The following is a 7,237-nucleotide window of genomic DNA, read 5'->3' as shown; positions in this document are numbered from 1 at the left end:
ATATGCAGCAATGTTGGAAAGGGGGGGTTTCAGAAAAATAGGAAAGACATGAAAGTTATATAGTGTCTTTAAAGTCTAAAAGTTTTAACTTCAATTAAAAAAAACCTCACATGGCTGACAGCTATCAGCCTGCATCATAAGTAGGTATCTGTGTGTGGGTTGGGAGCTTTTGCCTTTAAAATGTAACTCTGTTTACATTTAAAAGGACAAGGAGTAAGGAGTGTGTTTCATTGACAAGGCCCCATTCTTTCCTATGAGCATAGTCCTTGCTGCCCATGAGTCTGTTGAATTCAATGTCTGACTTTTAGATGAAAATGCTAATTTTTCTGGTTTTTGAGCAGGAGTGATGCTATTTCTTCAGTCCTCATAGGTGAGGGGCTCAGGATGCTACAAAGCCTCATTTGTCCCTCAGGAGAGGATGGTATTAGAGCGCTGAATACCAGTGGAATTGTCAGCACTGAAAGACCTTCTTACAGCAGCTCTACGCGGTCTTTGATTTTGTCTTCACACAATCTAGAAATGGCCTCTAAGTTCTGTGCTCTTTCTTTGCTAAGAGGAGCAAATAGAAAATTCAGGTTGTCATCTGCTAAGGAGCAAAAGTCAAAGTACACTGGCAGGAACTTTAATATTAAACTGAAGTAGCTCCAAAAAAATGCCTTTCCATCTTATTCCTGAGGATCTGGCAGTAGTCCACATTCCATACAGCCGGATTGTCCCAAACCTTGGAGGCAAAAGAATGGCTCCCAAAGCTATTCTTTTCCAGTTAGAGGGACAAATGTAGCTCTGAGCATAAGTTAAAAGCCTTTCTAACTAAATCAAAGTTACTATTGCACAGTCAGCTGTTAGCTGTGGGCACTAAAATAATACAAATAGATCAGTAAATAAATTGGTGTTCAGGATCATGCTTAATATATTCCTCTGGAACCTTTACTCCTGTGAGTGGATGTTATTGCCATCAAAACTATCCAAGGATCTATTTGCATTTCTGTTCTTTATGTGGTAATACATTGCTAAGGTCCCACAATATATTGGGGTTCTAAGGTCAGGTTGGCTGGCTGTGGCTGTGATCTAGAGATATTGTTGAGCATGAGCTATACTTTCTAGTAAGTGGCCCTGGAGATACATCGTTTAAATGATTGCTCTTCCTCTCTTCTCACTCGTCCGTTTGAGCTTTGATCAGGAAAATTTGTGCTGGCCTTGAATGGTCAGAAGGGTCTGATTCCAAAATTAAGTCTTAGGGCATCTCCCAGTCACTGATGTGCTGCAGGTGGTGGTCCTCACGGGCTCTGAAATCCAGCTAGGGGAGCGGGGGTGCCAGGGCCGTGAGCACTGGCAGTACCACCACCATGTCCCTGCCTCCTAGACCTCAGACTCTGAGCTGAGAAATGAAAAGTTTTATTCATAAAGCCAGTCTAAAATGTGTAACTCTCCAACTAATTGTAATTCTATCTGAAGTTTTATTCTGTACCAGAAAAAAAGAGGGAAAATGTCCAGTCTCACTAGTAATCAAATAAATTCACATGAGAGTAACTATTAGAGTATCACTTTCCACATTCAAAATTATCCAAGATTTTGTTTTTAAGATAAAATCCATTTGGGCACCCTGAGGTGAAATGAACAAAGTCATACACTGCTTGCAAAAGTCAAGTGGTAAAAAATTTATTCAGAGTAATACTTTAACATGCATAAAGTCATTAATGATTTTGGCACATATTGTCTACCCAGCAAGTCACACTGATGAAATAATAATGCATTGATATAGAAATTGAGCTACTTGGACTTACATAAGGTTGTTTATAATTTGAATATATGTCACTGAATATGTAACACTCTGTAACTATCTATCTAATAATAGGATAATATGCAAATTGGTCAGGACGCCATCATGCAAACCGATCAGCAGGCTGCATCCCCGCCCCCTGTGCCGGCCTGGAGACATGAGGCTCATGTCCCCACCCCCGGCAATGGGCCCGGGACGTAAGGCTCATGTCCCAACTCCCCTGTGCTGACCCCGGGGTCCACAGGCATTTGGAGAGGCCCCTCTGCCACAGGCCCAGCTGGGGGTCCACAGGCCTCCCCCAGCTCTAGCCTACCTCTTTGGGGCAATCCATCGAGGAGCCCTGGATGGGTGGGCGGGGCCTACCTCTTCGGGGCCATGGATCACGGGGCTTCCACACTGTGACAGGGCACATGGGCGAGGCTGGGAACTCCACTCCCCCGCCCCAAGTGCACGAATTTTGTGCACTGGGCCACTAGTATAATTATATGTATAAAACAACAAAGTGTGAATACACACATGGTATCTAGAAAGGCCATTGTACTATATTTCACAGAATATTTAATTACATGAAAAAGTTTTTATGCTATGATATTGAAAGGAGTTTTAGGGACAAAATAGGCAGGTTTAGGGAGTCTTAGGAATAAAGAGGGTCCATGGGGGAAGAATGCATAGGTGAGGGCTTGAAGCCACCAGAAGGCATACATTCACAAAGAATAGAAAAGTGACACAAAATAAGGGAAGAGAAAGACATACATTCACAGAGAATAAAGAGAAATCACAGAGTATGAGGGAAAAAAACATATTTTCACAGAGAATAAAAAAATGTCAACAGATGCTGACAAATGAGAAACATATGTTCACAAGAGATAGAGAAATGTTGTAAGATAAGAGGAAGAGAAAGAAGGGAACATCACATGAGTTTTAGACTTTGGAATTGATATTCTTCAAAAAAGAATGACCAATTAGAAAAAGACAGGGTCATAAATTAAGAAAGGGTTGAATTAGAAGGAAGCATGAAGAGACAAAGAACTACAGCCTTTATAAACCTTATAAAAAATAAATTTAGGCCCTGGCTGGTTTGGCTCAGTGGATAGTGCGTTGGCCTGCGGACTGAGGGGTTCCAGGTTCGATTCCGGTCAAGGGCATGTACCTTGGTTGAGGGTGCATCCCCAGTGGGGAGTGTTCAGGAGGCAGCTGAATCAATGTTTCTCTCTCATTGATGTTTCTAACTTTCTATCCCTCTTCCTCTCCCTTCCTCTCTTTAAAAAATCAATAAAATATATTTAAAATAAATAAATAAATAAGTGTAGTAGGTCACCCCCTTGAGAACCCCTCTCTATGTGAGAGTCTGTATTTGCTTCCAATAATTTTTCACCCTTTTACTAACAAGTCCTTTTAGTCTACGAATCTTGTCCTTTAAACTTTATAAGGCAAGAACCTGCAAGGGGGAGATCTGCTCCCACACCCCACATTTCAATATTAAGTGAAAAAAAGGAAATAAAAAGTATATAATATATCCCAACTTTGTTAAAAAAAAATAAGTATACATATTAATGTATAGAAAATAGCCCACAAAGTAATATATCACATATTAATAGCAATTAGCTCTGAGTGGTGGGTTTACTAATAATTTTTATTTGTGTATTAAATACCATAGTATCATTTTCAGTACTCTCCACATTTTCAAAAATTAACATGTATTATTTATAGTCAGAAAAACAGTACATTTAGGAAGAAATGAGAGAGGGAAATGATAGAACAATTATATTGAAAATCATTCATATTTATTATAAAGCATTAGGGAAAAACCCTCTCAGAACTCTTAAAGATTATTGATTATTTCCCCAGCTTTAAAGTTGAGTCAGTAACCACATGGAAAATCCTCATTTTTGAATGGTCACAGGTGGCCCAAGATAACAGGATGGAAGCCAACTGCTAACAGGCAATCAAGAACCTTTATCTACAAAATTTACTCAAGAATGGAGAACTAGCTGTTCTGAAATGAAAGAAGGAATCTGGGTGAATCTTCATGCTGCTGGGACCAATCTACTTAAAACCAGTCTCACAAAATAGTGGAGACTCATAGACCATAAAAATCCTCCTAACTTTACGCACAAGGAAACTGAAACCAAAATGAATAACTGTTTTTCTTCACAGAACGTATTTGCCACCTTGTATTCCTGCGGTCACAGAGACAAGGAGCCTCCTTGGAATCCAGGCCCTGCTGCCATCCAACTTCATTCGTTCATTTCCCGAAGGAGGAGTGTAAGAAGGCAGTTAAGAAGTTTAAGGAGTTTTTGGAGGAGAAGCTCTGATCTGTGCACACGCCCCAGGAAGGTACAATGCACCCTCTTATCTTTTCACTCTACGTCCTACCACCATTACTCAGTTTTACTACTGTGTCCTCCAGGCCACTGTACTCCCCCAGGTTACAAAAGCAGTGCAGTCATGCCACCTGGGATCTGACACTGATGGGGAGCCACGCCCTTGGTTACCTTGTGTTGTCAGCAATCACACCAGTCCTGACCAGCTGGACTGTGGTTTACTTTATGTTTATTCCCGTGTCTCTGGTAATATGCACAAAACCTGCAGGTAATCTGAACATAATCTACAAGTATCTCTTTATTAATGAGATTAAACTTTTTACCCTTCTTCAAATATCTGTTATCCCATTGTATTCCCTAGTGTTCTACCTGTCACCTAGCCAGACGTGGTTTCATCCATGACCCTTCCCTCCAGTGTGTTCCCTCCACAAGTGTTTGTTCAGACCTGTTCCTTGTGATTCATTAATTCAATAGAATGTACAGAGGGACTTCCAGTTTCAGCTCTGATGACTAAGAGCTTGGAAGTCATCACTCCCATCCTCAGAGCAAAAAAAGCTGACTGAGCTGAAAATCAGTGCCTTTCTTATCTTGTACCCATCAGAGATCAAGGTCACAGGACACAGCTCTACCCCGTGATCTGGAGACAGGCAAATCCAAGGTCTCCTGACCTGCACTGAAGGAACTAGAGCCACGTGCTGGCAGGGACACTGAGATGGCACTTTTGATAAGTTGCTGGAGGCCAAGTGCAGACCAGCCTGAGCATGAGAAAGTCCTGGGGTCTGTGCCTCAGGGGCCTCTCCACTTGCTTTGTTTTGTCTGCAGGAACCTCACTAGGTTCTCACGATGAAGAGCCAAGAATGACTCTCTTTTGGCTCTGGCGGAGGAGGGAGATGTTTACTATTTTGAAATATGCCTACAGTGTTCTCATAACAAAGGCCTACTGTCTGAGGAAAAAGGCTGTTCCACTGGCTCCAGCCTGTCTAGCATTCCGTCTCACCTGAGGGAGAAAAAATAAGCTAACAAATGCTTGTGAAGATCACAGCTCAGAGACACAGGCCCACTAAATGACTGATATTTAATTACAAGATTATATAAGAACTAGTGGCCTAGTGCATGAAATTCGTGCACATTAAAAAGGGGATTAATTAGAGGAAATATTTTAATATTGCTATTTGCCCTTTCTCTATAATAGAAGTGTCGGAGATGAAAGAAAATTAGTAAAATGTATGTGAAAATCTTCCTCCTGTCAGAGTCTGGGGCGCACCACAGGACCCAGAGTCAAGTCCCCACCCACCCACATGCACCTCGAAATCGTGCAAGACCCAGACCCAGCTGGCCCCACCCCCATTGGGCTAGATTCAGACCTGGCCGGTCCCACCCTTATTAAGCCCCACCGGGCTGGGGGTGCAGTCTGAGATCCCCTGTCAAGTCCCACCGGGTTGAGGGAGCAGCCTGAGGTCCCCTGTCAAGCCCCATGGTGGGAGGGCTTAGGGAAGGCCCAGCCTAAGGCCCCTGCTGATTGCTCGTTAAGGCTCATTATGGGAACTCAGCCTCGGCTGTGGGCGCTGCCATCTTTGTGGTGGAGTGATGGTCAATTTGCATATTCCCTCTTTAGTATATAGGATGCTTCCCATCCTCCACACCTGACCACCCCCTACAGAGCTCCAGGGAAATAACAGTAGGTCATACCAGGAAAAGCTGTGAGGCACAGGCTCTATGCATGTTGAAGCCTCTGGTATCTGCAGCTACAACAAAGATAACATAAAGGCTTACACTAGTGGCCTATTGACCCCAGCTCCTAGTACCCGATAAATCATGTCTGGCTTTCAACAAAAAATTACAAAGCATGCTAAGAGGCAGGCACAAACACAATGTGAAGAGTGTCAGGACCACATGGGGATGTGGTGGAGACTTTGGAGTTATTGGGCAGGCAATTTAAAACAGCTATGGTTAACATTTTAAGAGCTCTTTTGGAAAAAGCAGACAATTTGCAGGAATAGATGGGTAATATAATTGGTGAGATAGAAATGCTAAGAAAGTATTAGAAGGAAATGTTAGACATCAGAAACGCTGCAACAGAAATGAAGAACGTCTGTAATGGGCTCCAAGGTAGATTGGACAAGGCCAAGAAGAGAACCAGTGCACTTGAAGACAGATAAACATGTATCGAGTGTTTCTGTGTGCCAGATACTATGTTGGGCGCTAGTGAATAAGACAGGCTGGCCTATGTCCTCCAAGAGCTGCCTCAATCAATCCATTCAGCTCAAGTCTGCCTCTGTCCTGTCCCCCGCATCATTGCTGTCCATTACCATCCCAGTCCTGGCCTTGGTCTTTTTGAAATCTCCCACTTACTCTAAAATGTTCACATTGGGTCTTCTTACCTTTCCATCCTGCCCCATGACAATGGATTCTTTGCATTGCTATCAAAATATAAATAAATCAATAAACCTCAAATATAAAACTGGCTGTTTTCTCTCTGCTTTAGTGGGTACATGTTGCTGTTGGGATAAATTCCAAATTCCTAAGCAAGATATACAGCATTGACCTCTACCTACTTGTATACCTGCAACTTTTACAACTCCCCACCTGGACTTTTATGTACAGACATGCTGAACTCTGGTTCGGAAATTTAACTTACTGATCTAAGTTCCCTCCTCTTAATGGAATGTCCCTTCTCTTCCTTTTCTGGCCTTGCCTAGCCATCTAATTCATCCTCCAAGACATAATTCAGGGACCAGTGGCCGGAGGAAGCCTTCCCTTCTTTCCCAACGTGCCAGTGATGCCTTCTCTATCTAACTGAGCAGTTACCACTCTGATCATAAGTACCCTGCCCTGGGCTAGGCTGTGGGTTCTCTAATGGAGGAACCGTGTCTTCACACACCATGTTACAACTCCACCATACCTCTCTGCTGGACAGAATTATTTCTTAACACCCTACCTTGTTCTGGTATGTTTTCCTTCTATTTTGTAGTACACCTCACATGCAGATAATATGGGCACAATGTCTGTGAAGCATGAAAAGACATAATAAAAATTATTTAAAGATAATTTCATTTTATCATCAACTTGTTTAGATCCGGCAGTTCTATACAACATCAACATCCCAAATCTGTATGTTAGTTCTGTGGACCTC

The 7,237-nt window shown here is 42.5% G+C and overlaps 1 pseudogene; it reads right to left on the bottom strand.

Annotated features, from left to right (window-relative positions):
- Nucleotides 1-408: 408 nt before the first annotated feature.
- LOC118649559 lies at nt 409-1,291 on the bottom strand (annotated as a pseudogene).
- Between the last annotated feature and the right edge of the window lie 5,946 nt (nt 1,292-7,237).

This window comes from Myotis myotis, unplaced genomic scaffold (genome assembly GCF_014108235.1).
Source record: "Myotis myotis isolate mMyoMyo1 unplaced genomic scaffold, mMyoMyo1.p scaffold_m19_p_3, whole genome shotgun sequence".
Classification (NCBI taxonomy): domain Eukaryota; kingdom Metazoa; phylum Chordata; class Mammalia; order Chiroptera; family Vespertilionidae; genus Myotis; species Myotis myotis.
This window is presented reverse-complemented; position numbering and strand designations above follow the sequence as displayed.